At 37.5% G+C, this 14,915-nt stretch overlaps 1 long non-coding RNA gene across 1 annotated transcript; it reads right to left on the minus strand.

The window, feature by feature from the left end:
- Positions 1 to 618: 618 nt before the first annotated feature.
- On the minus strand, positions 619 to 4,129 carry LOC122195768 (uncharacterized). Its single transcript, XR_006186498.2, has 3 exons — positions 3,959 to 4,129; positions 1,951 to 2,013; positions 619 to 893 (listed from the first exon to the last, which is right to left on the minus strand). It is a non-coding gene; the product is annotated as an uncharacterized LOC122195768 (long non-coding RNA).
- Positions 4,130 to 14,915: the final 10,786 nt, after the last annotated feature.

Genomic DNA, 14,915 nt, shown 5'->3' on the forward strand with positions numbered 1-14,915 from the left:
ACGTTATATTGTATCTATTATTGAACTCACTAAGCGTCACCGCTTACCCTCTCAATGTTTTAATACATTGCAGGCAATAAGCATCCGATATAGCTTTATACTGTTGGAAGAATTAAAATAGAATATACTATTACTTTTGTATTTAAGTTTTAGTATGTATAAAATATACAATATCCTAGGTAGATATGTAATAAACTTAAACTTAGTCGGTTTGTATCCAGTCGTTTGTAAATAAATTATCAATATAAAATACTGTTTGTGAATATGCATGTAGCATGTTTTGGAGTAACAACTGTTTTGATATTATGAAAGTGAGGATCTTTCAAAATAAGAGATGGAATTCCCATAATTCGCACTGCTTCAGTTGTGACATCCTCATTTTCTCGGGCAGAAAAGACCGATTTTGTTTATGCTTTAATAATAAAATCAGAGTAATCCCTCAAATAAAAATATGCAGAATTTGTCCCAAAACAAAATATGATAATAATAAAAAATTATCATAGCATTTCCTAAAGAAATATATTTTTTTATTTCATTGCAAAACTCGGGATTTCCACATCGATACAGACCAAAAGCATAAACATTATAATATAGGCCTTACAATAGTTATTTACATCTACTAGCCTATAATCCAAAAGTCCCTCTTCATCATCCAACTATGCTCTGGGTCCACTACTGTTACACCCCGCTAAAGCGGAAACACGAGGCGTGGCAGTATAAAGGGTTTCATAGCAAAAGTTAAAAGACAACACCAACCATAGTATTAAAAATCATTACAAATTTACAATGGGTTTGAACAACTTTTAAAAGAAATTACAATGTAAATTGAAATACAACACATGCAAATGTTCCTAAAAGTGATGTGTCCCTAAGTGCCACTTACTCGATGATTCCTGAAAAAGCATGTAAAACGAGCGTCAACTATAAAAATAGTTGGTGAGTACTCACAAGTTTAACAAAATAATATTGGTTCATGAATTGAAATCAAAGTTTTGATAAAAGTTTCCAATAATAAAAGTATATTGTTAAAAGGAGTAAATAAGTTTGTAAAAACAAAGTTCTTTATCATCATGAGAGATAAATATGTTGCCCAAATAAGATGCAACATTCATATTCTCATGGAAGATAAAGTTTGTTACTCAAACGAGTAAACAAGTTTCATTGCTAAAATGAGCAATCAATTTTGTTGCTACAAGGAGCAAACAATTTCATTGCTAAAACATGTATATAAGTTTTCAGTAATAAAGTTCGTTGTTGTAATGAGAAACAAAGTTCATTGCTATAATGAGAAACAAATTTGATTGCTATAATTGATAAACGAGTTTATTGCCATAATAAACAACAAGTTTATTGCTATAATGAGTAACAAGTTTGTATGTGTATGAGCAAACAATGAGTTCTCAACCAAACCTATGATTGAAGCCTTATCAAGATCTATGCTTATCGTTCCATAGATTAATATGGTATCATGCACTCCAGCAATAGGGCGAGTGAGGAGTTGTCAATTCCTAATAGCGCTATCCATAATGACCATTGGTTCAAAGAGTTAATGGTTAGAGATAAGGGAAGGGCCTTAATACAATAAGTTCTCATGTTCCGTGTTGCATAGACATACATAGAGAGATATAGCAATAAAATAGCAATCATGTTTGATACAAATCAATTTAGATACAACATTCAAATAATAGTTTTTCGGGACATGCTTTTCCACCCCAAAACATAAAAACTGAAAATATGGGAGTGCGTGAATACTCATAATATGCAAAATATAGCAACCAAGTTTATACAAGTAAAACCGAAAATAAGGGAGTGGTGAATACTCACAATATGCAAAATATAGTAATCAAGTTTATATGAGTCAATTAAATATAACGACCATAAGTAGTTTAGGACATGCTTTTCCACCCCAAAACATAAAAACCGAAAATAGGGGAGTACATGAATACTCACAATATGCATTGAGATGATGCAAATGGTGCCTTGACTACGCTCAACTCGTACCATAATCGATTCCTACAATAATGGTATTCGCTAGTGAGTCTCTAATCGAAATCTAACACTAGTATACTTACTACTACAATATAATTATGCCAATAGTGTGTCAAAATTTAATATTGATAAGTTACAAATATTTTTCTGTGAAAATTTAATTTCAGTGAATCAATTGTTATATAACAATTTAAGTGGAAATTTCCCATTATTCAAATGCCAATATTTATCATTTTAGAGGTGTTCCAATGATTAAATATTCAAAACTAAATCAATTTAGTTCTAAACTTTCCCAAACTTTGCATTTCAGTTTTAATTGAAGTCAAAAACTTTAAGATAAATTTTCTTGAATTTTTTATTTGTCTAACTATTTTTCACCATTTAATTCCATGAATAATCATAAAATCATGGAAAAATAGTAAATTATCATGAAAAATTCTTATAAGTTTTGTGTAACTATTTTACTGTGTACATAATCTAGGAACAATATTAATATGTGTTTTCAAAAAGTTTAATACACTTTTTCTAATTGTATTGTGAATTTATTCTATAAAAATAGAAATAAATAGGTAACAGTTTCAAAAATTCACCAAACTTTTTTCACAGGTGTTATTACACATAATTAATCTTTGAAAAATATAAAAATGGGTTTCTAAACTGTTTAACCTATTTTTATGATTTTTGTGCATTTATTAGAATAAAAATTGAAATAAATAGAAAAAAGTTTACAAAATTGCCCAAAATTTTTGTAACACTTTTATTATAACTGTAGAAGCTGTGAAAAAGATAAAAGATACTTTTCAATTAGTGTTGATATTTTTCCTTGTTTAATCCTCTTAAATAATCATTAATTGAATAATAATTATTAAACAGTTAAATTAAATTACCAAAATTTTTTTACACTTCATTTACAGAGTAAATAATCTGGGAAAAATACCAAGTGTAGTTTTTTTTATACTGAAATCCGATTTTGTGTATTTAAGTGTATTTAATCTTAGAAAATAGGAGAAAAATAGTATAAAGCGGAGAAAAATAATAAAAAATTTTATGTAGCCTCCTAATGTACTACACGGTGGTCTGGTAAATTTTCATAGTTTTTGGATGAGTAAAACTATTTTTCCTGTTTTTAGTCCATTATAAATACAAAAATCGGAGAAAAATAGGAATACATTATGCAAAATTCTGAAAATATTGTTCTAAGTCTTCCACAGAGATTATAAGCTGCGAAAATTGTTATCTTTCCCTTTCACCTTCTCTAAAGTGGTTTTATGATTTATTGATTCCAAACAAAAAGAAAATTCAAAAACATGTTAAACAGTAACAAAAATCGATGAAATTTAATTTGAAGTCATTATTTAGCATAGGGGTCATCCAAGAATTTATCTAGGATTTATAGACCTCAGAAACGATTTTATATGATTTATTGCCCTATTTTGTTGAAATAATTATAATAATTCGAGAAAAATGAACTATTTTCTGGAAATTTACAGAGCATCTTATTTTGTTGATCGGAATCTGCGAAAAATTGGATTTGGTCAGAAAAGGAGTTTTAGATATTTATTTGGAAATAAATCCTTCATAAACATATTTGAAAGCTTTTAACATCATACTTTGATGATCTAGCATCTAAGCTTGAAGATCATCACATGCATGTAGGTTTAAAGATCATTCATGAGTTTGAAATGTTCAAAAATCGTTTTTGAAAGAAAAATTAGAGTGCATGTGGTTATTTTTACCCAAAACTTGTAGAAAAGTGCATTATGTTGATTTTGACTTAGGTTTTGGTCCTTGGATTTCACCATTAACAACATGCATGTTGTTTTTGGGTGAAATCCTACCACCATCATCATCAAAACTGAAGTGAATGAACATGAACACATATTTTTCTAAGAGAAAGGTGTAGAAGAAGAAGGAAATGCAAGAAAAACCTTGAAAACATGGAGGAAAGTGAAAGGAAATCGTGTTCTACCTTAATGAACACCACTAGATGATGAATATTTTGAGAATCATGAGTGTTATTGGACTTGTTTCCTGGAAATTTTCATGGTTTCTAGAGAGAGGAAGAGAGAAATGGAGTGGTGAAGGTAGAGAGAAGTGAGAGAAAATGAGAGAGAAAGTGGAGTGTGAGAGAGAAAGGAGTGATTATGTGTTTTGGGAAGAGGGGAGGTGTCTTGGGAAGAGGGTGGACAGGTTCGAGAGTATTTTTACCTCCTTCCCTTTTAATTTTATAAAAAAAATTCAATTCTTTTATAAAAATATCAAACTTTTTATAAAATATACACCCTAACCAAGTTTTTGCTCATGAAACATTGATTTTTGACTTATAAATTAAGGGTATATGTTAATGACTTCAATTTTTATTTTTCTTGATTATATTTCCTTGAATTTAATTATTTTAAGATAATATTATAAGTTTCATAACTATTTTTATAAAATTCTTGATGTTAAACTTTATAAAATTTAGGTTTTAAGGCTTTTAGGGTTTTGGAGTTTAATAAACTTTGAATATCAAAATAAATTGAATATTTGAGACTTCAAATTATCTTATGGTATTATAAATCTTTTATAGTTATTGTTGGGCTGAAGTTCTGTTTTGTATTGCGTCTTTTGGGCTCGTAGATTAGCCTTGTATTCTCCGGTTTGGGCCTGTCCTACCGAGAGCCTTTTATGTATTGTATATAAGTTATCGCTTGCATGCATATTAGGTTAAGATTCAAGATTTCTGTTTTAGCATTCCAGAGTTTACGATATTGCTCTCTTGTAATCTTTCAATCCTTTACAGTTGATGTTCTTAATCGAGCTCTTCTAAGGATTTTATTTAATCATTCGACACGTTTGATTCAAGCTGTTTGTTCTTATTATTGCGTTCTGCCTTGTTATTTATATTGTGTTCTTGCGGTTTCATATTCATATACTTGTTCACGATCTAATCGATCTTTATAGATTAAAAGTTATTATTTTAATCTCATCAATTGGTATCAGAGCAGGAGGCTGTGTAATCGATACACTTCTTTTCTGTGAAAAAGATTTTCATTAGGGTTTTCCGCAATCATCGATATTTATTGAGCCGTCATCTTAATTGACGTATCTTAGTATTTATTGTTTTGCCCTAATCTGCTTTATTACAAGTCTGATCTTTGAACAGGTTATTGCAATCATTATGGACGCAACGCAATCAAACCCTATTAATATTTCCAACAGCATTGGTTCGACGACAAAGATTCCAATCTTATACACCCATGACTATGAAGTATGGGCACATCATTTTGAAGATTACGTGATTGGATCGGAGGACAATGGTTTTCTCATATGGGAAGCCATTATCAATGGACCATTTTCTCATTCCGCGACATCCAGAGTTATTAAGACGCAAAAAGAATACAACGATTTGCTCAAGGACGTGACGAATATTGCGCAGGATGAGAAAGATAAATTCCAGTGCAATATTAAGGCACTAAGGTTGATCAGATTCGCCCTTCAGTCCGACACATTCAGACTAGTCAGCTCATGCACTACGGCGAAGGAAGTGTGGGATAGACTTCGCGAACTGTATTCAACAGACGAAGATCTTGAACACTCCATCCAAACCTTGCTTCTATCTGAGTTTGGAGAATTCAGGCAAGGGGCCGAAGAGACCGTGACCCAGACGTTTGATCGCTTCAATCATCTTCTCAGCAAGATGATCAAACACGACATTGAAAGGAAGCTCATCGAACAAAAGGTTACTTTCTTGAACGGACTGAGATCGGAATGGAGAGCAGTAGTTTCCACAGTCAAAGCCCATGAACAGTTTAAATCATACTCTTTGGCGAAACTGGTGGGTATTCTAAAGTCCCAAGAGAAGATTGTTGTTCAAGAGAAGAACGTTGTGTCTAGTCTTGGTTCGTTGGCCCTCCTATCTAAAAGTAAAGCCGTGATGGAGGATGAAGAGCTCAACTTGGAAGAATATGACCTCACAACTGAGGATTATGCCATGATGGTATCCAATCCTAAGAGGTTCATAAAGAAGAGATTCCCCAGCAACAAAAACCGAAACTGGCAGGGGAGTTATAGCTCTGAAAAGGCAAACAATGAACCGAAGGCTGAGGAGTCCAAGAAGGAACCGAAGGCAGATGGCGATTCCGGAGTAAGCTGTTTTTACTGTGGTGGCAAGAACCACTATGCTAAGGACTGTGTCCTTAAAAAGATGGCTGAAAAGGATGACGGAAAGGATGAGGAAGCCGTACTGCAGAAGAGGTTGGACGAGTTGAGGAAGAAAAAGTCTACCGCTAACCCTTCTATTAATGCTCTTATTGTGCAGGGTTCGGTTAATAACGATGAGTTCGGTAGCACCGAAGTTTGGTCTACTGACTCAGAAGACGAAGAAGTGAGAAAGCCTACTCATGGAAAGGCTTATATGGCTAAGGAGGAAAGCAGTGGTGGAAAATGCTTCATGGTGTCAAGCGCATCTCAAATGAGGGGATACAATACCGATGGAGGAAGCAATGGACCGAAAGTGCAGGAAGATATGTGCTTCACAGCCAAACCACTCAGCCAACAGTTCAATGAGCTTGATGAACTGATAAAGAAGGTACAATCTGTTTTTATTTCATCTAAAGTACCATCATCCTCATATGAGAAAGAACTAAAAAACGTTAACGCAAGAATTTCTCATTTAGATAGTAGCTTAACTCAAACTAGAGTCACCAATTCTAACCTGACTGATCAATTAAGCAGGGTGGCGTCGAAGAGTGAGGAGCGGCGTATGTGGATTGAGTTAAAAGAGTCGGAATTAATTAAAGTCAAAGACGAAAACATTTATTTGCAGAGAGACAATTTGAAATTATTAAAACAACGAAATGTTTTTTGTTTAATAGCTAAACGTTTATATTCCAATATTACTCAGCTGCACTTGGACTGTGAGATAGGCAAAAAGATCCACCGTATGATTTTACCATTCCTAGAATTTAAGGAGGATGAAATCGATGCCGAAGCTTACAATTGTGAGAGTGTGATTTCGTCTGATGATGTCAACCCATCTTATCAAATTGGACTGGACAAAATTGAGTCCTTCATTAAATCCAAAGACCATAAGGACATGCTCAAAAATCTTTTGGACGAAAATGATAGACTTAAACTGAGAACCGAAACCATACAAAAGTTTGACTCTCTAAATGCCAAAGTAAGCTCAGAAAATAAAATTGATGTTGAAAATGCATCTGAGCTTAACGAGGACGAAAACATGAGTGAAATTTCTGTAGAGGATACGGTTGACTGCTCAGAATTTGTGAAAAGCGAAACTGAAAACCACAAAAATCTTATTTCTGAAAATTCTGTGGAATTCGCTAGATTGTCCCAACAAAAGTCCCCGAAATTAGTAGAAAAGGCTGTTGTCTATCAAAAGGTCAGAACTACTCCGAATCAGGTATACAAAGTCACTGGAGTAACCGAACATCAGACAGCTGAACTCACGGCTATTGTTAACGAAGACAATGCTGATGGCTGTGATGAGTTCTTCTGGGAAGCTCCTATTGACAATGGAAACGAAACCGTTGGCCTATCTGAAAGAACCTCTTGGATGAAGAAAGGGAGATACATACCTGAACCTTTGAACAAGCCTGATAATTTCAGTGAACCAAGCACAAGTGGTACTAAAGACACTCCTCAAGAGGGTGATCATTCAGCAAAAGAAGACATTCCTTCAACGCCAACAGCTCGAAGTGAAACTTCATCAGATACTCCTTCCACTTCCTCAGGGCAAACTGAGTCTTCGTCAAATATTCCCTCTGCACCCTCAGCTCAAAGAAAAACTCCTAAAGATCAAAAGGAACCAGCCAAGGTGACATCAAAAGCGAAAGCGAACGTTCATCATCAGCCTAAACAGATGAGGGATAAAAAGATAGAAAGGAACCTAAGATACAGGAAAAACCTTTCTGAAAGAAAACAATTCTGGCACTCCCAGAATGCATACTATTCACACAAGGACAAGAATCTGAAGTATGAAAATAATCCCGTAGGAAAGCATGATGATTCCAACAACCGAAAGCCAAGGTTCGGTTCGCAAGAAGATACCAACCGAAAGCCAAGGTTCGGTTCGCAAGAAGATACCAACCGAAAGCCAAGGTTCGGTTCGCATGAAAATACCAACCGAAAGCAAAGGTTCGGTTCAGAAAAGGATTTAAACCAAAACCAAAGGTTCGGTTCCAAGAACAACTCCAACCGAACTCAGAGGTTCGGTTCTGAAGTCAGAAGAGAACAAGACTTAAAGGTTAAACCCACCAACGATCAAAAGCTAAAGGGTCACCTAGAGTCATCAGCAAGGAAGACACCTCCATCTCTATCCAAATTCTCTTGTTCTAACTCTTCTCGTCATTCTACTCCTACTCATTCATCTTCATCTCGCTCTAACGCTAATCCCACTTTTCCTCAAAAACCTCATTCATCAGCTGAACAGAAAGGAAAGCAAAAGGTCGATGAATCCAAACCTGAGCCCAAAGGAAACCAACCTAATCTTAACAAAATAAAAGTATTCACCATTAAAAAGAAGGATGAAACAACTTTAATTAAAAGAACATATCTTGTTGATATCTCTCTAACTATTCCTGTTCCCATGAAAACCTCACATGGACCCAAGAAACTTTGGGTTCCTAAATCTGCTTAATTTTTGCAGGTTATAAGTGACGAGCAGTTTGACGAAGAATGGTACATCGACAGTGGCTGCTCGCGTCACATGACAGGAAGGAAGGAGGAACTCAGGGAATACAGATCTCTTGCAAATGGTGGCAACGTTAAGTTTGGAAATAACTCTTACGGCACCATAAAGGGATATGGGATGATAACGAATGGTGATTTTACCATAAGAAAGGTGGCTTATGTGGAAGGACTTCAACACAACCTCATCAGTGTATCTCAGCTTGTTGGAGGTACAGGTCTCAAAGTTTCATTCGATGATGAAGGTTCTGAAATCATAGAGAAAACAACAAAGAAAGTGATTCTGAAGTCAGAGCGAAAGGGTGAAATGTTTCCGCTGAACATGAAACCCATCAAAGGGAACCCAGCAATCTGTCTGCTATCAAAAGCTCAATCCGACGAAAGCTGGTTGTGGCACAGAAGACTTTCTCATCTCAATTTCAAAGATATCAACCGACTTGTCACTGGAGGTCATGTTAGGGGTCTTCCATTGCTCAAGTTCGACAGAGAACATTTGTGTGCTGCATGCGAAATGGGAAAGCAGAGTCGTCAAAGTCACCCATCTATAATCAACACAAAAGTTGTTGAACCACTCGAATTGCTTCATATCGATTTGTGTGGTCCTTCATCTATAGAAAGCATCGGTGGTAGCAAGTATATTCTTGTTATCGTTGATGACTTTTCACGATTTACATGGGTGTTCTTTCTAAAGCTCAAATCTGAAGCGACTCAAAAGCTGAAAGTATTTATCAAGCAAATTGAAGTCCAGCTCAAGAAGGTCGTTCGAAACATCAGAAGCGACAATGGTCTCGAATTCAAGAACAAGGAGTTTGAAGAGTTTCTTGCAGAAAAGGGAATTAGTCATAATTTCTCAGCTCCCTACACACCACAGCAGAACGGAATAGTCGAAAGACGAAACCGATCTCTGTGTGAAGCTGCCCGAACTATGTTAAGTTTCGCTTCCTTACCTCTTTATTTTTGGGCTGACGCTATTTCTGCTGCTTGTTATACACAAAACAGGTCCTATCTCAACAAGCGATTCACGCTCACACCATATGAGATATTAAACAACAGGAAGCCCAATGTGAAATTTTTCCACGTGTTTGGCTCAAGGTGTTTCATCTTTAACTCTAAAGAACACCGCAACAAGTTTGATGTCAAAGCCGACGAGGGAATCTTTCTGGGTTACTCACTCACTTCAAAGGCGTACAGGGTCCTAAACAAACGATCAAGAAGGATTGAAGAAACATACTATGTGACCTTCGACGATAGCTATGTCAAGAAGCTACAGGCCATAAATGACACTGCCAGGGAAATCTTCCCTCAAACTGGTCAAGTCACAATCTCAATCGCCAATATGTACGAGAATTTTCTGGATCTCTTTGATGAACCGGAAAAAGCTTCTCTCTCAGAAGCAGGGGCAGCCGACAACAAAATAGATCATATGAAGCAGATTGTCGAAGATGCTGCAAGAAGAATGCATGAAGGAGAAACGCCTACTGTTGAATCTCCAACCAACAATGCTTCAGTCGAGGGGGAGCCAAGCTCACAAGTCCAGGGGGAGCCAAGCTCTACTACTTCAACCGAAGGTCCTTCATTAACCGAAGGTACCTCTCCAACCGAAGATGCCCCTCCAAACGAAGGTGCTTCAATGCCTGAAAGATTAGCACCGCAAGAAACCCCTGAACCTCATGTTTCTCAAGACTCATCAATTGAGGGGGAGGATGATGATATGACGCTTGATTTTGATAGCCAATCCGAACCTGAAGAGATGATCAACGCTGAACTAGATCCATCCTTTGATCCGAATTACCCTCCTCTTACAAAATGGACCAGAGATCATCCTATCTCTCAAGTAGTTGGTGATGTATCTGAAAAGGTTCTGACCCGATCTCAACTGAAGGCAAAACAGACATCCTTATTCTCAAAAGTTGAGTTTTGTATGTTTAACTCATTTGTATCAAAAGTCGAACCGAAGACAGTGAACACTGCCCTCGATCACTCTGATTGGGTTCAAGCTATGCAAGACGAACTAAACGAGTTTGAGAGGAACAAAGTCTGGCGCCTCATTCCAACTCCTCCGGATGCTTCAGTTGTTGGTCTCAAATGGGTTTTTAGAAACAAAATGGACAAGGAAGGTAATGTCATAAGAAACAAGGCTCGCCTGGTTGTCAAAGGATACTGTCAGGAGGAAGGGATAGATTACGAAGAGACGTTCGCTCCAGTAGCCAGGCTAGAATCGGTTAGAATATTTCTGGCCTATGCTGCTCACAAAAACTTTGAGGTCTTCCAAATGGACGTCAAGTGCGCATTTCTCAATGGAGAACTTGAAGAAACGGTGTATGTGGAGCAACCTCCTGGGTTCGTGAACGAAAAGTATCCACATCATTGCTACATTCTGGATAAAGCTGTGTACGGCCTCAAACAAGCTCCGAGAGCCTGGTATGAAACGCTTACAAAATTTTTAAAGATGTCCAAATTCAAACAAGGTTCGGTTGACCCCACCTTCTTTCGCAAAAAGGAAGGTAACCACCTTATGATAGTTCAAATTTATGTCGATGACATCATCTTTGGCTCTACGAATCCCAGCTTAACAGCTGAATTCAGAAAGTTGATGGAGACTAAGTTTGAAATGAGCTCAATGGGTCCTATTAATTTTTTCCTTGGTTTAAATATAAGACAGGGACCCGAAGGCATCTTTATCAATCAGGAAGCTTACACGAAGACTCTCCTAGCAAAGTTTGGCATGATGGGAGACTCAAAAGTCAAAGTCCCTATGGCATTCGGCACCAAACTTACCCCTTCACTAGATAAACCGGCCGTCGACATCACGCTCTATCGTCAAATGATAGGCTCACTGATGTATCTAACTGCTAGCAGGCCTGATATCATGTTTTCTGTATGTTATTGTGCTCGATTTCAGGCTAACCCACGCGAACCTCACCTGCTGGCAGTGAAGAACATCCTACGCTATCTCAAGCGAACCGCCTCCTTGGGTCTATGGTATCCATCCAACTCTGGCTTCTTCGTTCAAGCCTATTCTGATGCAGACCTTGGAGGATGTGGACTCGACCGCAAAAGCACAACTGGTGGCTGTCAATTTCTTGATGGGAAGTTGGTCAGCTGGCAATCCAAGAAACAAACATGTGTGTCGCTGTCTACTGCTGAAGCGGAATACATTGCCGCTGCATCCTGCACATCCCAAGTGATTTGGATCCAGAGTCAACTTCGAGACTATGGACTCAATATGAAGAAGATCCCTCTATATTGTGACTCCGAAAGTGCAATTAGGATCTGTCATAACCCGGTGCAACACTCTAAAACCAAACACATAGCACTGAGGTATCACTTCATCAAAGATCATGTGGAAGTTGGAAATGTCGAAGTTCACTTCGTAAGAACCACTGATCAACTGGCTGATGTCTTTACCAAAGCTCTTCCTGAAGCATCATTCAATAAAATATTACAAGGGCTCGGTATGATGGAATCAGAATCAGTTCCTCACACTACCATTCAATCTCAACAGTAAGAAGCGAAACCAACCGAACGTTCGGGTTCGGTTCAACTATCTGACTCGCTCATTACTTCAAAGGTAGTTTTTCTGTGTTGTATATTTCTTGTGCAAAATTTATTTTCTTTATGTATAAAGTTTTTTTTTTATATTTGTATATCTAAACTCCTTGGTTTTTCAAAATTTTCAAGAACCGAAACTAACCGAAGGTTCGGGTTCGGTTTTTCAAAATTTTCAAGAACCGAAACCAACCGAAGGTTCGGGTTCGGTTTTTCAAAATTTTCAAGAACCGAAACTAACCGTAGGTTCGGGTTCGGTTTTTCAAAATTTTCAAGAACCGAAACTAACCGAAGGTTCGGGTTCGGTTTTTCAAAATTTTCAAGAACCGAAACTAACCGAAGGTTCGGGTTCGGTTTTTCAAAATTTTCAAGAACCGAAACCAACCGAAGGTTCGGGTTCGGTTTTTCAAAATTTTCAAGAACCGAAACTAACCGAACGCTCGGGTTCGGTTTTTCAATCTTTTTCCAAGTTTTTTTTTAATTGTGTTTTTTTTTACTCTTCTATAATTTTTTTTTATTATTTTTAATTTTTTATATATATAAATTTCAAAAACTACAAAAATATTTTCTTTTATTTTTCTTTGTGTGCTCATTTGTTTATGGGAATATATCTGCTGAATTACTTAAGTGTCCCTAGAAGCATGCTGCTGTATGTGTCCCAAGCCTCATAAGATTTTGAATAATAGCCTTCACGACTTGGTATACACAAACCTTGTCTTCCCAATAAGGCTAACTTATTTATTCTAATCGTGAGCTACCTCACTCTATTCTCACACGGGATGAGAGTCTCCTGCTTGGTCCTTCTGTTCGCAGCAGAGGTACTATGTCTTCTTTCACCATCTCCATTACAAATTCTCCATAACACTCGTTTGATCATTGTAACCCTTGAGACTCTCAGAAACTACCACTGAGGTTTATGGTTACACAACTTCTGTGTTTATGATCTTAGTTTCGTGCCACTACGAACTGAGTGAAACCCAACATTCAACACCAAAGAATTGACGGTGACCAATCAACTGAATCAAGCTTTCACCAATGACTTGACGAATGTACCTTCATGAAATCTCACTTTCTTTTTTTTGCGTGGTTCCAATGAAATTGTTACACACCATAACATTTCTTCCCATGGGATCCAGTTATAAATTTTATCTGAGATTTTATACCTCTCCAAGTCACTTAAAAATCAACTCCAAACCTACTTGTTCAACAGACTACACTGGTCTCACAAGTACTTTGTTCACATTCGTTCTTATATCAAGAATTGAATTGATGAATCAAAGCGAAACCACCCTTAATTTGCCTTATTAAAAGAAGCCTTTCAACATTTATTAATAAATGTTTGATCGTAATTTAACGGGATTCCACACTAACACTTTGAGGTCTTTCTTGACCTTGAAGGAAGAGATTCGTGCCCGGGATCATCAGTTTCGTGTCCCTATGGACATCACAGATTATCCTAAACAGAGTTGCTTTATTTCTTTTTCTTTTACACTCTTTGCACGAAAATCCAAAATTTTCAAAAATTCCGTTACTAATTATTTTACAGGCTGGATATTTACTGGATGATTACAAATGAAGTTGTGGTCAAAAATTAGCCACGTGGATTATTAATTCTAAACAGCCGTTTAAAAAGGGGAAAAGACAAAAGCTGCTGACGCGGCGGAAGTTAAAAGGATAGGAATTCAAACGACGGTAAAAACCAGGCGCGTGAATTTGAAGAGGTCGCGCTTTTTCTGACACTATTGGACGCGTGTGCAAGTATTGAAGCGTCATACATCAGGCATTAATGGCGCGTGTGGAAATAGAAACGGTTCCTCTCTCTGAACCGGCGCTTATTGGGCGGCGTGATCCTAGGAATCTGACACTCTCTCTCCTACGTGATCATCGCACGTCCCAACTGTCACCAATCAGTCCCTCAAAAACCCTTCCATATTTCCATAAGAGATTTGAATCGATCTTTCTGTCTCCTATCACCTACTATAAAACCCCAGCCAGACCACCTTTTACCTCTTTACTGCCCCCATAATTTCCAAAGCAAAAATACTTCCAAACTCTCTCCCGGTTATCTTCTTCTCCAACCTGCAACAATGGCTGAATCCTCTTCCGTCCATGCTACTTCTCAGATTCTTCCTATCCGCCCTCAGCAATGCCTCGTGATTGATCTGAACCCACTGGCCTATGATCCCTACATGTCGCCGGTCATCGAGTGTCTCAAATACTCCCAGCTTGCTCCGGCACTATCACGGATTGAAACGGTGCCAATGGTGGCCCTTTCTCAGGTCTACGCAACGGCTTATTACGACAAGGCCGTTGACAGAATCTTTTTCGAAGTGGCGGAACACAAGACGTCGATTTCTCGTCCCCGCTTCTGCTCTATGCTTGGGTTTGCTGCTGACCCATCGCGTGTTCACCCGGAGACAATTCCAGTTGGTATGCTCTACACCATGTTCTACAACATGGGCTACACGGAAGTTCTCACCTCCGTCGCCAGATTCAAGAAATCATGCCTACCGCCCCAATGGAATGGATTATTTACAGTTCTTTTCAAGGGACTGTCAGAACGAAGCTCAGGATCGGACGGGGCCAGTCGTCTGTTTCTGTCAATCATGTATGGGGTGTACAACGGGATCAATCTGGACTACGGATTTGTTCTTTGGCAACAACTGATTCAGAGCCTCTCTTCCACT

Source organism: Lactuca sativa, chromosome 3 (genome assembly GCF_002870075.4).
Source record: "Lactuca sativa cultivar Salinas chromosome 3, Lsat_Salinas_v11, whole genome shotgun sequence".
NCBI classification, from domain to species: domain Eukaryota; kingdom Viridiplantae; phylum Streptophyta; class Magnoliopsida; order Asterales; family Asteraceae; genus Lactuca; species Lactuca sativa.